General features: G+C 40.0%; 1 long non-coding RNA gene across 1 annotated transcript; it reads left to right on the forward strand.

The window, feature by feature from the left end:
* Positions 1–6238: 6238 nt before the first annotated feature.
* LOC102548489 (uncharacterized) lies at positions 6239–12937 on the forward strand. The gene is made up of 2 exons (XR_353149.4): positions 6239–6500; positions 12723–12937. It is a non-coding gene; the product is annotated as an uncharacterized LOC102548489 (long non-coding RNA).
* The last annotated feature ends 3306 nt before the right edge of the window (positions 12938–16243 follow it).

Below are 16243 nucleotides of genomic sequence, written 5' to 3' on the forward strand. Positions count from 1 at the left end.
AAAACATTTTCACGGTTTTACAGTGGTTGGCTCTTCTTTTTTTTTTTTCAGAGCTGGGGACAGAACCCAGGGCCTTGTGCTTGCTAGGCAAGCTCTCTACCACTGAGCTAAATCCCCAACTGGGTTGGCTCTTCTTGGTTTTTCATTGTATTTCTTTCCAGATTCCAGAAGGGCTATCACTGCTCTACAATTGAGCTCATTTATGTAGCTATCATTACTTTTACCCCACCTTAGGTGCCTGGCTAGACAGTTCTCATCTGTGTGCACCTCTTAGTCTTGGCCCATGAATCTGTTGAAAAATGTTCATCATGCTTACATTCACTGTGTTTTTTGTTCTGTGCTTCTGGCAGAAAACTAGATGAATCAAAAACATTTCCTGCTAGTCCTAGCTTCACTCAATTTTGTGTTGAGTTTGCATTTAGAAGCATTTAGTGTCATCAAATGATGTTGAGCTCCATTCTCTATAGGCCATTTAAAAATCTGTTGATGTGACAATTTATATTAAATGATTAAACTATCCTATTTTTAAGAAAGTTCTATCATTGTACTGTGATTGTAAAATGGTTGATTTGGGAAGACTGAGTGGAGGCAAGAGCTTTGTAACTCTGACCTATAGTGCTGTATTTCTTGTGAGGTAATAGTTTATGTGAACTATTATTCTGAAGCCAAAGTTATGTCTGTGCCACATTCTTTGCTCTTATTCAGTTTTCTTGTGCTTATCCCATAAGGTGCAGCTGTTGCCCTGGTTCTGACTCTCCAGCTTTGCCTAACTTTCTAATCATTTGGGTTTCTTACTTTTTCCTTTATCAGCTTGGTTCTACAGCAGAAAGCCATTTATATTCAAGCATTGGCCTAAGGCAGGATAAGGCTGTGAAACATTATTAGCTTTTACATGGGTTTTTATGGATTACTGCATGGATTCATTTCTTTTTTCCAAGTGAAGAGTCTACAGTTCTGCTAAATTCTAAAGGGGATTTTATAGATATAAATGACTAAAATTTTTCCATATGCTAAATCTTCATTAAACCAAATTCTTAGAGAGCTATAAATGTGAACCATATTATTTGATATCATAGAAACAGTGTTTATTAAATTCCTTTTTTGATATTTTGCCATCTCTTCCCTCTGAGGACTATTATAAGTATCTGGATGATGCATACTCATACTCGTCATAGGCAAACACAGCCCCACATCATACTCTTCCTTTTGTAAGAGGCTTCATGGGGGCTACTCTTCTTACAACACATTATCCGAGAAACAGAAAACTGAATTCATTTCTTTCCTTTTATTGACAGTTGGTTCCTTTCTCATACAATATATCCTGATTATATTTTCCCTCCTGTTTACTCCTCCCAGTTCTTCCCCAGCTCACCTCTTCTCTGTATCCATTTCCTTTGTATCTTTTATTAGAAAATAAGTCTTCTAAGAAAATAAAACAACCAAACTTGACAAAATAAAATATAAGATGAAGCAAAAACTATCATATCAAAGTTGGACATGGTAAGCCAACAGGAAGATAAGAGTTCCAAGAATAGGCAGAAGAGTTAGAGCCCTACTCATTATCACAATCAGGAGCACCAACACACACACACACACACACACACACACACACACACACACACACCAATACTGAGCTAATAGCTGTAACACATACGGAGAAGACCTGGTGCAAATATGTGAAGTCCTTGTGCTTATAGCTTCAGTGTCTGAACTTATATACACCTTGCTTAGTTGATTCAGAGGGCTTGTTCTTCTGATGTCCTCCATCCCCTCTGGTTCATATAATCTCCATGGGAATCCCTGAGCTCTGGGGGTGGGGTGGGGATTTGTTGGAAACTTCCCATTTAGATCCTACCTCCATAATGTCTGGCTGCGGATCTCTGCATCTAGTCTCATCTGAAGACAGAGGAAACTTCTCTAATGATGCCTGGATAAGTATATCTGAGTGTAACAGAATACTTTTTAATTGATGCTGTTTTATTTTCTTAATCTGTAGCATTTGGTTTTACCCTAGGACTCCAGGCTATCCAGTTTCTAATTCTCGGTTGCCTAAGCAATGTTGGGTATGAATTCATTCTCATGGAGTGGACCTTAAGTGAAATCATACATTGGTTGACTACTCCCACAAGTTCTGCACCACCAATACCCTAGCATAATTTGTAGGAAGGACAGATTGTAGGTCAAGAGTTTTGTGACTGGGATGGTGTCCATTTTTCACTTTCAATAGCCAGAAGAGTATATTCCTATACTAGACACCAGAAAGTGTGAGTAAAAGTATTATGTAGGCATCAGCTTGACTTCTTCATGTTCAATAAATTGTGTGGATGTTGTCTTCAGCAATGGGGTTGACCTTTCAACTTGTAGGGAACAACTCTTTGTCTTAGAAATACCCTGGGTTATTTGAGAATTTTTCATGGAAACTCCTTGGCCAACAATTCAATTGAATGCAACCTAGACCAGCCATGGAAATCCTCACTTGACAAGAAGATAGAGCCAATTGAGATCCCTTATACTCCATTATTAGGACTCCTCATTATGATCATTTCCATAGACTCTAGGCAGTTTCCTCTGCACCAGGTTTCCATATCACTCCCAAAGTCCACAAGTTCTATCCATCACTGCCTCCATTCTCTCCTTCTATCTCATTTTCCCCTACCTGTTTCCTCCACACACCTGCACTCCTGTCTCCACCCATTCGTGGTACATTGGTAAAATCAATATTTCCCTCTTCCAGGGAGATCCATGGGTACCCCATTGACCACTCCTTATTATCTTACCTCTCTAGGTTTATGGATTTTAGCTTGGAGATCATTTACTTACCAATCAATGTCTACTTACAAGTGAATAATAGCATATTTATCTTCCTGGGTCTGGGTTACTTAACTTGGAATGATTTGCTTTTTGTTTTTAGTGCCTACAAATTTCATGATAACATTTTGTTTGTTTGTTTGTTTGTTTGTTTGTTTGTTTTTTAACATCTGAGTAATACTCTACTGTATAGATGTACGACATTTTTTTATCCATTCTTCAGTTGAGAGATATCTAGTGTATATTTTTGGCTTTTTCAAATTAAAAATCAGGCGTCTATAGGTGAGAGGATTTATGTCTGGGTCTTTAGTTCACTTCCGTTGATTGACATGTCTGTTTTTAATGCCAATGCCATGTGGTTTATTTATTAACTATAGCTCTGTAGCACAACTTGAAATTAGGAATGGCAACAACCCCAGAAGTTCTTGTATTCTACAGAATTATTTTAGATGTTGTTTTTGTTATTGTTTTCAATATGAAGTGGAGAATTGTTCTGTCAAGGTCTGTAAAGAGTTGTATTGCAATTTTTATGAGAATTGCATTGAATCTGTGGATTGCTTTTGGGAGGATGACCATCTTTACTCTGTTAATCCTACTGATCCACACAAGCATGTGAGAGATTTTTCCATCTTCTGATATCTTCTTCAATTTCCTTCTTCAAAGACTTGAAGTTTTTATCATGCAAGAGTTTCATTTGCTTGGATAGAGTTACCCCAAGATATTTTATATGATTTAATGGTATTGTCAAAGGTGCTGTTTCTCTAATTTCTCTCTCAATCTGTTTGCTCTTTACGTATAGAAAAACTACTGGTTGCTTTTGTTTGTTTGTTTTTTAGTTAATCCTATATCCAGGTACTATGCTGAAAGTGTTTATTATTAGTTTTAGGAGTTCCCTGGTGGAATTTTTAGGGTCACTCATATATACTATTATATCATCTGCAAATAAAGATATGTTTACTTCTTTCCCATTTTGGTACCCTTAATCTACTTCAGTTAACTTACTGCTATAGCTAAAACTTCAACTACTAACTATATTGAATAGATAAGTAAAGAGTGGACAACCTCATCCTTTTCCTGATTTTAGTGAAATTGCTCTGTGTTTCTTACTATAAATTTGATGTTGGCTAGGCTTGCTGATAATTGCCTTTATTTAGATATGTCACTTATACCCCAAGCCTCCCCAAGACTCTATCATGAAGAGGTGTTGGATTTTTGTCAAATACATTTTCAGCATCTATTGAGATGATCCTGTGTTTTTATTCTCTCTTAGTTTGTTTTTGTGGTGGATGACATTGACATATTTTCATATGTTGAACCTTCTCTGCACCTCTGGAATGAAACCTACTTGATCATGGTGGATGATCTTTGTATTATGTTCTTGGGTTCAGTTTGAAAATATTATATTGAGTATTTTTGCACCAGTGTTCATGAGGGAAACTGGTCTGTAATTCTATTTCTTTGCAGAATCCCAATATGGTTTAGGTAGCAGAGTGACTGTAGCCTTATAAGATGAATTTGTTTTATTTTGTTTTCATTTTGTGAAATAATCTAAGGAGTATTGACATTATCTCTTCTTTGAAAGTCTGATAGAATTCTGAACTAAAACCATCTGGCCCTGGGCTCTTTTTTGTTGGCAGACTTTTAATGACTACTCCTATTATTTTAGAGGTTATAGATCTATTTACATAGTTTATTTTATCTTGATTTAATGTTTGTAATTATTATCTATCAAGAAAATTATTCATTTCTTTTAGATTTTCCAGTTTTGTGGAGTATGGGTTTTAAAGTATGAGCTAATGATTCTTTGCATTTCCTTGGTGTTTATTAGTATGTCCCCCTTTCATTTCTGATTTTTGTTAATTGGATATTTGTTAATTTGGATAATCACTCTTCTAAATTTTAGTTAGTTAGGATAAGAGTCTTTCTACCTTGTTGATTTTCTCAAAGAACTAATTTTTTGTTTCATTGATCCTTGATTCTGTTTGTTTTTTTTCAACCTGTGGTGATTTTACTTTATTCTGGGTATAGTACTCTGGCCTGGCATCTGTGATTTCTTAGAGTTCACAGCACATTTGTCAGGTCAGGGAAGGGTTAGGGGGATGTTGGCATGGAAACCGGGAATGGGAATAACATTTGAAATGTAAATAAGAAATACCTAATTTTAGTGATGAATAGACTAGTAAGAGCACCAGTGGAAGGGAAAGCCCTTGGTCCTGCCAAGATTGAACCCCCAGTGAACGTGATTTTTGGGGGGAGGGCAGGAATGGGGGCAGGATGGGAAAGGGAACACCCATAGGGAAGGGGAGAAGGAAGGGTTAGGGGAATGTTGGCCTGGAAACCGGGAAAGGGAATAACAATTGAAATGTAAATAAGAAATACCCAATTTAATAAAGATGGAGGAAAAAAAAGAAATACCTAATTTAATAAAGATGGAAAAAAATAAAAAAATGGGGGTGGGCTTTTTAAAGAAAACAGGATTAAGGAAAGTTTTCTAATCTTTTTTCCCTAATTCCAGGGAAGCTAATTGCTAGCCATACAAAGTTTGGAGAAAAACATGATATTCTGGTGTTCAAATAACAGAAACAGTCAACGAGAAACCAGGAAGTTGATGACTTTTGAGGGAGGAAATAAAACTTCTGTAACAAAAGACAAGGAAGGTCTGCAATCTGGGGACTGTGGATCCTGAGAGCATTTGAGTGCAGGAGTTGGAGACCAACTGAAACAGCTTACCAAGAACTTCTTTCAAATAAACAAGGTGAGGAACATTCTAATGTTGATAAAAATGGACAGGAAGTAATGTGCTAGTGATTTCTTTTTTCATGAAGAAGAAAGTTTAGTAAGGGGAGAGCCAGTGGCTTCTTACTCTGATATGAACAGCTATGTGGTATAAAAGGAGTCAACAAAAGAGAAAGAATAGTGAGAAGTGAGATTAGCTTCTCCATTCTAGAAACTTCTGTGAGCATTTACCCTGTAGATCCTTATGCTGGGCTTAAGATTAGATAGTACATAAACCCTTTCTTTGGCAAATTCCCGTTTGATGGAAAATGCCCAAGATGACCAACTAAAAGTAGAACAACATAATCACATGATATTTTTCAGCACTCTCTGTGCTGCTTGCGTAGGGTGTGGAGGAAATCTGAGTGGGAGGCTGTCATGACTCTGGTTTGTTAAATGACTATATGGATTTGTTCAGGTCACCATTTACCTTGGTGAAAAAGATGTGCAACTGAGTAAAGGAAAATATACAATAGGAGGAGGCACTCAGCCAATGTGGAGAGTGGAAAAGGTGTGGGTCTTTACTTCTCCAATGGAGATCGTAGGCTAAATTCCTGTGAAGGAAAAAGAGGCCAAAGTGTGATCCCTGTGGCTGGTCCCTGAGACTGCAGAGAGAGAAGAAACAAGATGTGCTGTGATGATGCAATAAGGGCTTGTCTGTGTCATAATATCATCAAAACTAGCAGGCTGACTGCAGGGCAGCAGCCGGAGTGGACAGCCCAGGAAACTAAAACCATAGCATGTAAGATCTTGCTCATCCACAGATTATCACTATCCAGCAATCCTGATTCTTAAAACATCATCTCCACAGAGCTGTTTATCCTGCTGGAATGCTTCGTTGCTTCAGCATTGCTTTGCAATGAAGATTCATTACTGTTTCTTAGTGTTGCTCTTTCTTGGCCTGTTGTCCAACTCAGGTAAGACCTTATTGATAGAAAAGAGTGTAAGCAAAGTGAGAACACTTGTGTGAAGTAACATATCCATAACCGGCAGTCTCAGTACTCTCTCAAGTGTATTTAGTTTGAAGACTTCATAAAATGGATGAATTCATTTCTATACAAGTAGCTGCTTGAAAGTGGAGTAGAATCTGGAGAATTATAGAACTTTCTACTTCATTTAAATGTTCTCATCTCAATTCTGGGGGTACATTTATATATTTACAAGGAAGGGAATTGGAACTTGTTTCTGGAACTTGTTTCCCACTCCCTTAACGTTGGTTTGGTTTGGTTTTGGTGCCTCTTTTTAAGAAGATTTTCATTTTTTAAAAATTATGTGAATATGTATCTTGTGGGGAGCAGGGGTGCTATAAGCATGAATGCCTGAAGGGATCAGCAGAGGGCACTAAGTCCTTGGAGCAGGATTCAGTGAACCACCAGTTGTGGGTACTAAGAGTCAAACTCAGATCCTCTTCATCAAGAGCAGCAAAGGCCTTTAAACTCCGAGTCATCCCCAGTCTCATAGTGCCTCTCTTCTAGTCTATCCGCTCAACAATTTCTTCTTTCAGTTAAGAATATCTTCAGCCAGAAGGAATATGATTCATTAACGTATGTTTTATGTCTATAAGTAGATAGGTAATATATAGATGCATCGGTAATGATAATAATTAAGGAATTAGCTACAATGAATTTGAAAAGTATGAGAGGGCAAAGGAAGAATTAGAAGGTGAGAGGAAGTGGGAAATGATATAAATACAATATTCAGATATAAAAATTATCAAAAGTAAAATATACTCAACAAAAAGAAATTTTAAAAGCTATTTGGAAAAAAAATAAACCTCTGAACTTATTAGGTCTTAGAGTATCAATTCCCCAAGAAGTAATAAACGTCTGATAAGATGAAGAACAGAAAGGAAGAAATAGAGGTAAGAGATATGATAACGCTTTAAAAAGGCAAGTGTAAGTGAGGTACATGAGTGAACAGGCTCCTATGTGACTTAGGATCTGAGTCAGTTTTCAGGAATGACAACTCTGAAGTGACAAGGAGATGCCCAGGTGTTAATAACCTAGCACAGATATGAGGATGCTGTGGCTGAGGACCAACATGGAACCTTCCAAAAACCACAGGCATTCAAAGTTATATGAATGCATAACCACTGTAAAGATCCTTCTACCTTGGTCCATTCTCTGTCTCTTAGGTGTCTTGTGCCCTGTTTGTGTTGGTAAAAATAAAGCTCTGTGTCGGTGGAGGGAAAAGGCAATTCGGAAATCATTCATTCCAGCTTTCTTCTTTTTCTTTTTCTTTCTTTTTTTTTTTTCAGAGCTGGAGACCGAACCCAGGGCCTTGCACTTGCTAGGCAAGCGCTCTACCACTGAGCTAAATCCCCAACCCCTCCAGCTTTCTTCTTTTCTAGTCTTTCCTCCTTCCACTCTTCATCTCTCTCTCTCTCTCTCTCTCTCTCTCTCTCTCTCTCTCTCTCTCTCTCTCTGTGTGTGTGTGTGTGTGTGTGTGTGTGTGTGTGTATCTTGAACTCTTTCTCTTTTCTATGCTAATTATATAAGAAAGTTTGAAAACTACATAAAAAATATTTTTGGAGGGGGAAAAATTATCAAGAAGACTCAAACCAAAAAGCAGACTTAGAAAACGGTAACTTCAAAGTGTAATGATGGACTGGAGAGATGGCTCAGCACTGAAGAGCACTTACTGATCTTCCAGAGGACCTGAATACAGCTCTGAATACAGCTCACAGCACCTCCACTGGACAACTCATAACCACTTGTAACTTCAATATCTTCTTCTGGCCTCTTCAAGGACTGCAATATATGATACACACACACACACACACACACACACACACACACACACACAAAAATTAAGATATGTAAATAAGCAGCTCACTGCTCCCAAACCCTGTGGGAGAGAGAGCTCACCGCCAGGACATGTGGGCACTCCTGAGACTGCAGAGCGGAAGAGACCACCAATACTGCCCACCCCTGCCCACATCCCTGGCCCAAGAGGAAACTCTATATGGCCTCTGGGAACCGGAAGATAGGGGCACTGGAGCTGCAGGTCCCCTGTGCCCCAGACACCACTGGAATCTGAAGGGACCAGATCAACAGTTCTCTGCACCCAAATCCTGTGGGAGGGAGAGCTAAACCTTCAGAGAGGCAGACACGCCTGGGAAGCCAAAAGAGACTACACTCTGCACACATTTCTGACTCCAAAGGAAAACACCAAACGCCATCTGGAACCCAGGTGCACGGAAGCTCCTGGAAAGGGGTGTGCAGATCTTCTGGTTGCTGCTGCCGCAGAGAGCTCGTAAGCAACACCCCACGAACAAACTTGAGCCTCGGGACCACAAGTAAGACCAACCTTTCTGCTCCAAGTGACCTGCCTGGTGAACTCAGGACACAGGCCCACAGGAACAGCTGAAGACCTGTAGACAGGAAAAACTACATGCCCGAAAGCAGAACACTCTGTTCCCATAACTGGCTGAAAGAAAACAAGTCTACAGCACTCCTGACACACAGGCCTATAGGACAGTTTAGCCACTGTCAGAAATAGCAGAACGAAGTAACACCACAGATAATCTAATGGCGAGAGGCAAGCGCAGGAACCCAAGCAACAGAAACCAAGACTACATGGCATCATCGGACCCCAATCCACCCACCAAGCAAACACTGAATATCCAAACACACCAGAAAAGCAGGATCTAGATTTAAAATCATATTTGATCATGATGTTGGAGGACTTCAAGAAAGACATGAAGAACTCCCTTAGAGAAATGCAGGAAAACATAAATAAACAAGTAGAAGCCTATAGAGAGAGCAATCACAAAAAACCCTGAAAGAATTCCAGTAAAACACAATCAAACAGTTGAAGGAATTAAAAATGGAAATAGAAGCAATCAAGAAAGAACACAGGGAAACAACCCTGGATATAGAAAACCAAAGGAAGAGACAAGGAGCCGAAGTTACAAGAATCACAAACAGAATTCAAGAGATAGAAGTGAGAATCTCAGGAGCAGAAGTTTCCATAGAAATCATCGACACAATGGTAAAAGATAATGTAAAACGGAAAAAGCTACTGGTCCAAAACATACAGGTAATCCAGGACTCAATGAGAAGATCAAACCTAAGGATAATAGGTATAGAAGAGAGTGAAGACTCCCAGCTCAAAGGACCAGTAAATATCTTCAGACAACTGCCAGAGCAATCAGACAACAAAAGGAGATCAAGGGGATACAGATTGGAAAAGAAGATGTCAACACATCACTATTTGCAGATGATATGATAGTATATTTAAGTGATCCCAAAAGTTCCACCGGAGAAATACTAAAGCTGATAAACAACTTCAGCAAAGTGGCTGGGTATAAATTTAACTCAAATAAATCAGTAGCCTTCCTCTACACAAAAGAGAAACAAGCCGAGAAAGAAATTAGGGAAATGACACCCTTCATAATAGTCCCAAATAATATAGAATACCTCGGTGTGATTTTAACGAGGCAAGTAAAAGATCTGTACAATAAGAACTTCAAGCCTCTGAAGAAAGAAATTGAAGACCTCAGAAGATGGAAAGGTCTCCCATGCTCATGGATTGGCAGGATTAATATAGTAAAAATGGCCATTTTACCAAAAGCAATCTACAGATTCAATGCAATCCCCATCAAAATACCAATCCAATTCTTCAAAGAGTTAGACAGAACAATTTGCAAATTCATCTGGAATAACAGAAACCCAGGATAGCTAAAACTATCCTCAACAATAAAAGGACTTCAGGGGGAATCACTATCCCTGAACTCAAGCAGTATTATAGAGCAATAGTGATAAAAACTGCATGGTATTGGTACAGAGACAGACAGATAGATCAATGGAACAGAATTGAAGACCCAGAAATGAACCCACACACCTATGGGCACTTGATTTTTGACAAAGGAGCCAAAACCAAATGGAAAAAAAGATAGCATTTTCAGCAAATGGTGCTGGTTCAACTGGAGGGCAACATGTAGAAGAATGCAGATCGATCCATGCTTATCACCCTGTACAAAGCTTAAGTCCAAGTGGATCAAGGACCTCCACATCAAACCAGACACACTCAAACTAATAGAAGAAAAAGTGGGGAAGCATCTTGAACACATGGGCATTGGAGAAAATTTCCTAAACAAAACACCAATGGCTTACGCTCTAAGATCAAGAATCGACAAATGGGATCTCATAAAACTGCAAAGCTTCTGTAAGGCAAAGAACACTGTGGTTAGGACAAAATGGCAACGAAACAGATTGGGAAAAGATCTTTACCAATCCTACAACTGATAGAGGGCTTATATCCAAAATATACAAAGAACTCAAGAAGTTAGACCGCAGGGAGACAAATAACCCTATTAAAAAATGGGGTTCAGAGCTAAACAAAGAATTCACAGCTGAGGAATGCTGAATGGCTGAGAAACACCTAGAGAAATGTTCAACATCTTTAGTCATAAGGGAAAAGCAAATCAAAACAACCCTGAGATTTCACCTCACACCAGTGAGAATGGCTAAGATCAAAAACTCAGGTGACAGCAAATGCTGGCGAGGATGTGGAGAAAGAGGAACCCTCCTCCATTGTGGGTGAGATTGCAGACTGGTACAATTATTCTGGAAATCAGTCTGGAGGTTCCTCAGAAAATTGGACATTGAACTACCTGAGGACCCAGCTATACCTCTCTTGGGCACATACCCAAAAGATGCCCCAACATATAGAAAAGGCACGTGCTCCCCTATGCTCATAGTAGCCTTATTTATAATAGCCAGAAGCTGGAAAGAACCCAGATGCCCTTCAACAGAGGAATGGATATAGAAAATGTGGTACATCTACACAATGGAATATTACTCAGCTATCAAAAACAGTGACTTTATGAAATTCGTAGGCAAATGGAGGGAACTGGAAAACATCATCCTGAGTGAGCTAACCCAATCACAGAAAGACATACATGGTATGCACTCATTGATAAGTGGCTATTAGCCCAAATGCTTGAATTACCCTAGATGCACAGAACACATGAAACTCAAAAAGGATGATCAAAATGCGAATGCTTCACTCCTTCTTTAAAATGGGAACAAGAATACCTTTGGCAGGGAATAGGGAGGCAAAGATTAAAACAGAGGCAGAAGGAACACCCATTCAGAGCCTGCCCCACATGTGGCCCATACATATACAGCCACCCATTAGACAAGATGGTTGAAGCAAAGAAGTGCAGGCCAACAGGAACCGGATGTAGATCTCTCCTGAGAGACACAGCCAGAATACAGCAAATACATAGGCAAATGCCAGCAGCAAACCACTGAACTGAGAACGGGATCCCCGTTGAAGGAATCAGAGAAAGGACTGGAAGAGCTTGAAGGGGCTTGAGACCCCATATGAACAACAATGCCAACCAACCAGAGCTTCCAGGGACTAAGCCACTACCCAAAGACTATACATGGACTGACCCTGGACTATAACCTCATAGGTAGCAAGAATAGCCTAGTAAGAGCACCAGTGGAAGGGGAAGCCCTTGGTCCTGCTAAGACTCAACCCCCAGTGAACATGATTGTTGGGGGGAGGGCGGTAATAGGGGGAGGATGGGTTGGGGAACACCCATAGAGAAGGGGAGTTGGAGGGGTTAGGGGGATGTTGGCCTGGAAACCGGGAAAGGGAACAATATTCGAAATGTAAATAAGAAATACTCAAGTTAATAAAGAAAAAAAGGGAAAAAGATATGTAAATAAACTTTGAATAGTGATAATGTTAACATTTCAAAATGTTTTCTGACTGAAGTGGATGAAAGTAATATGTAGAAGTCCTGGTTTGAATTTCGGGAATGGAGTAATGTAGGCCTCTTTCTCAGAAAGATACCTGAGCTCTATGTACAGTGACTCTCAACTATATAGAATGGCAACTTTCAGTATGGTATCATGTTCAGCTCAGACTGTTCAGTGATGAGCATGCATGCCTACCTAGTAATGCTGGGCTTATTTAGTGCACAAGTAGGACATTAATTTTCTACACCAAGTCAAACTACAAACCATGTCACTCACTTTTTAAATGTATGTTAATGTGTGTTTAACAACTGTGTTGTTACTGTGATAAATTCTTAATTCCCACACAACTTTATTTTCAGGTCATTGCTAGAATTTTGTGAACAAATATGTTCCAAGAATGTTGTTGTTTATGTTTGATTTTAGGAAGTGAAGATAGTCACAAAGTCAACAGTACCCTGAAGTGTAAAACTCAAATGTCGTGTGTCTCTGAAAATCCAAATGGAAAATGCTCTGATGTTCAGAAAGTGGAGCTGTGTGTCTTACGTCTTAGTAGAATTCATCAGCAACAGACCTAAAGAAATTGGAAACCAGGAATTCAAGAGGATCATCTCCTTTGCTGCATTAAATTAGAAATAATATTTTCTGTCCTTTATTATCTAATTGACACATAAACATATTTATTGACAGTTTAGAAAAAAGTTTATCATGGAATATTAATGACAAACTAAGAGAACTTCCATTTTTTCTTTCATTTTAACAGATCAAGAAAGAGTTGAAAAACCAAAAGACTTGTCCTGCTTGTAGGGTTGGGGAGGTTTGGTACAGGGGAATGGGAAAGGGAAATTTAGAGGAGACAACTATAGTATGTGATGTGTGCAGGAGCCAGAGAGACCATGCCAATAGGAATAGTTATTTTTCACTCCAAGGTTTTCAGATTCAGATACAATTAACTTAGCTTTTTAATAGGTAGTGTTGTTATAATCCTTGTGAGTTACACAGCAATACTTACATCACATCCTGCAACTCCTTCCTCCAACAAGCCACACAAGACAGAAAAGATATGCAGAAGGAAATTGCCCTGAGCCTGGGCATCCCTGGCATCGTCAGTGCCTACAATAGATATCCCTCTCCCTGAAATTAGGTAGCTTACCTACCAGATTTTCTCAGAAACAAATGCCAACACTCAGACTATTTTTTTCAAACACCATACAATTGATCATTCTTTACCTTACTAAGATAAAGGTAGTCTACTGATCAGAAGTGCCTGAATATTCAAATAGAAGCTGGTTGCTGGGCAATGAATTTTTCCATTGTATTGACATGAATAATTTCAGGCCAACATAGGCCAACTAGTCAGGACTCAGACTCAGAACTAATGAGATCTTTGGAAAGAATCACAAGCACATGCAGTGCTTAAGTGGAAAGCAGGGGAGTCCAGGAGACTGCAAAAAGGGGGGGTGGGGAGTGGGGCTTAACCAGGTACTCATCTGAACTGGAGGCTCAGGGGATTTCTAGAAGGGAAAAGAACATTTCTGAAACCAATAAGAAATATGAAAGAATGCTGACAGGAGCCTGAGATAGCTGTCTCCTGAGAGGCTCTGCCAGAACCTGACAAATACAGAAGGGAATGCTCATAGCCAACCATTGAACTGAGAACAGAGTCCCAATTGGAGGAGTTAGAGAGAGAATTGAAGGAGCTGAAGGGCCTTGCAAACCCATAAGAACAACAATCCAACCAACCAGGGCTCCCAGGGACTAAACCACCATCCAAAGAGTACACATGGACAGACCCATGGATCCAGCTGCATGTGTAGCAAAGGATGGCTTTGTTGGGCAACAATGGGAGGAGAAGCCCTTGGTCCTGCCAAGGGTGGACCCCTGAGTGTAGGGGAATGTCAGGGTGAGGAGGCAGGAATGGGTGGGTGGTTGGGTAGGGGAACACTCTCATAGAAGAAGGAGGAGGGGGGATCATATAGGGGATTTATGGACAGGAAACCAGGTAAGGAAAGGGGATAACATTTGAAATGTAAATAAATAATATCCAATAAAAAAGAAATATGCAAGGAATGTAGGGAGAAAGTATAACAAGGCAAAACAATGGTGGACCTTGATTATTTATTGAGCAGCTGGGGATAAGTCTAGGGCCCTGTGTACACAAAGAGAATTCCCCACCAATTTGTGTGCACAAAACTCTCCTGTCTTTTATTATTAATGGGACTCAAGGCAGCTTAGCAGTGGAAATACCATGAGTCATACACATATATAGAAAGACTTGTTTAAGAATTCCAGGCAGCAGGCCCTACTTAGGTGGTGGTGATGGTGGTGGGGTGTTCCAGCTGGCGTCTATAAGGATGCTATACCCTCCCTTTTCTAATCTTCTGCTGAAGCAATCTCAGATCTTTTTGTGATGCTTCTGGAGTTCCCAGGATAGATCTGTAACAAATTCTAGTTTCCAATGCTAACCCTAATATTCTTCACCTCAGCTAGGTGGTTTCCTGCTATCTTTCATGGCCAGTATTGAACCTCAGGGAGTTAGGTGCACTTGTTCACTAAGTAGTGAATTTTTGGCTTTGGAATAAATAGTCCTGAGTCTTCTTGCAGCCTCTCTCTCTCTGTCTCTATTTCTCTCCCAGTCTCTCTCTGTCTCTGTCTCTCTGTCTCTGTCTCTCTCTGTCTGTCTCTGTCTCTGTCTCTCTCTCTCTGTCTCTCTGTCTGTCTCTCTGTCTCTCTCTCTCTCTGTCTCTCTCTGTCTCTCTCTCTCTGTCTCTGTCTCTGTCTGTCTCTCTCTCTCTCTCTCTCTCTCCCCCCCCCCCCCGGTATCTGAAAGATAAAGGTAACCAGGCTGGCGCCACCGAGTTTCCTGTTGGTACAGAGGAGCCTAAGTTGGCCAGACTCCAGTTTCTACATAATCCTCTGGCTTATGGAAATTACAGCCCTAGAGGTTTCCCCAATATCCTGCCTGTTTTCAAAAAGCTGCACTGCAAATATAAAGATTAATGTTCATGCATCTGCTGCTATAAATGGGGCATCTGTGGTTTCTATCTCTAATCTGTGTGCTTTCCTCCAAATGACCAGGTTTGGCTACTTTAGTTATCTGATGAGTCTTCTGGCCTCCAACTTGCTTTCAAATTAAGTCTTCATTTTCCCACTCTGGGGCTGGGAGGTGGCAAGAGATAATGCCACCTTGAGGGGCTGGAAAGTGTTCTCTTTCTACCCTCCACTAAAGGATTTCAAGGTAGGAAAGATGTACAAGGCCAGGTCTGTTCACAGTGAGAGTGAGGGAGAAGGCAGGTTCATGTGGAAAGGAGAAAATACCTGCATGCCTTCCGGAGTTAAGAGTGGTGGGTGAGGGGAGCATAGTCACAGTAAGGCAAGCTTTTTGCGTGTCCCCTCCCAATATTTTCACCTAGTCAACAATAGAAAGACTGATTATACGCATCCTGTGTTCACCGTGATCTGGTTGAGGTAATGGGTGCTCATTATATGACTTGATAAAAGGAATGAGGCAACCCGTGTTACAAGGGACAAAGATGTTCCGGGAACTCAAACTGTAGTTGCCCGATACATAGTCCACGTTTTTGCTTACTCTGCAAAAAACATGTAGTCACTTACCTCGAAGATATAAGCCCGAAATAATGCAGCACATTTACTGGAGAAATAGCATGGCAAGAAAAACCAGCAAACTGTGAGTAAATTTCAGGAGTGCTTCAGTTTCTACGTAAATGATATATTGCCCTTTTGCAGGAAATCATAGGCAACTGCAAAGAGCATCGGGGTCTGTGAGATACATACAGGTTGTTTGACAAGTTTAAAATAGTGCATAATTAAAAATTACCCTGTTAAAAATGTTGATTAAGAGACACTTTGGCCATCTTTTATGAAAGCATACATTATGTGTAGCAGAATGATGTAGATTGTAGTGGACCCTTAATGGACTACCATTA

The sequence above is a fragment of the Rattus norvegicus genome, chromosome 4, assembly GCF_036323735.1.
Source record: "Rattus norvegicus strain BN/NHsdMcwi chromosome 4, GRCr8, whole genome shotgun sequence".
Taxonomy (NCBI): Eukaryota; Metazoa; Chordata; class Mammalia; order Rodentia; family Muridae; genus Rattus; species Rattus norvegicus.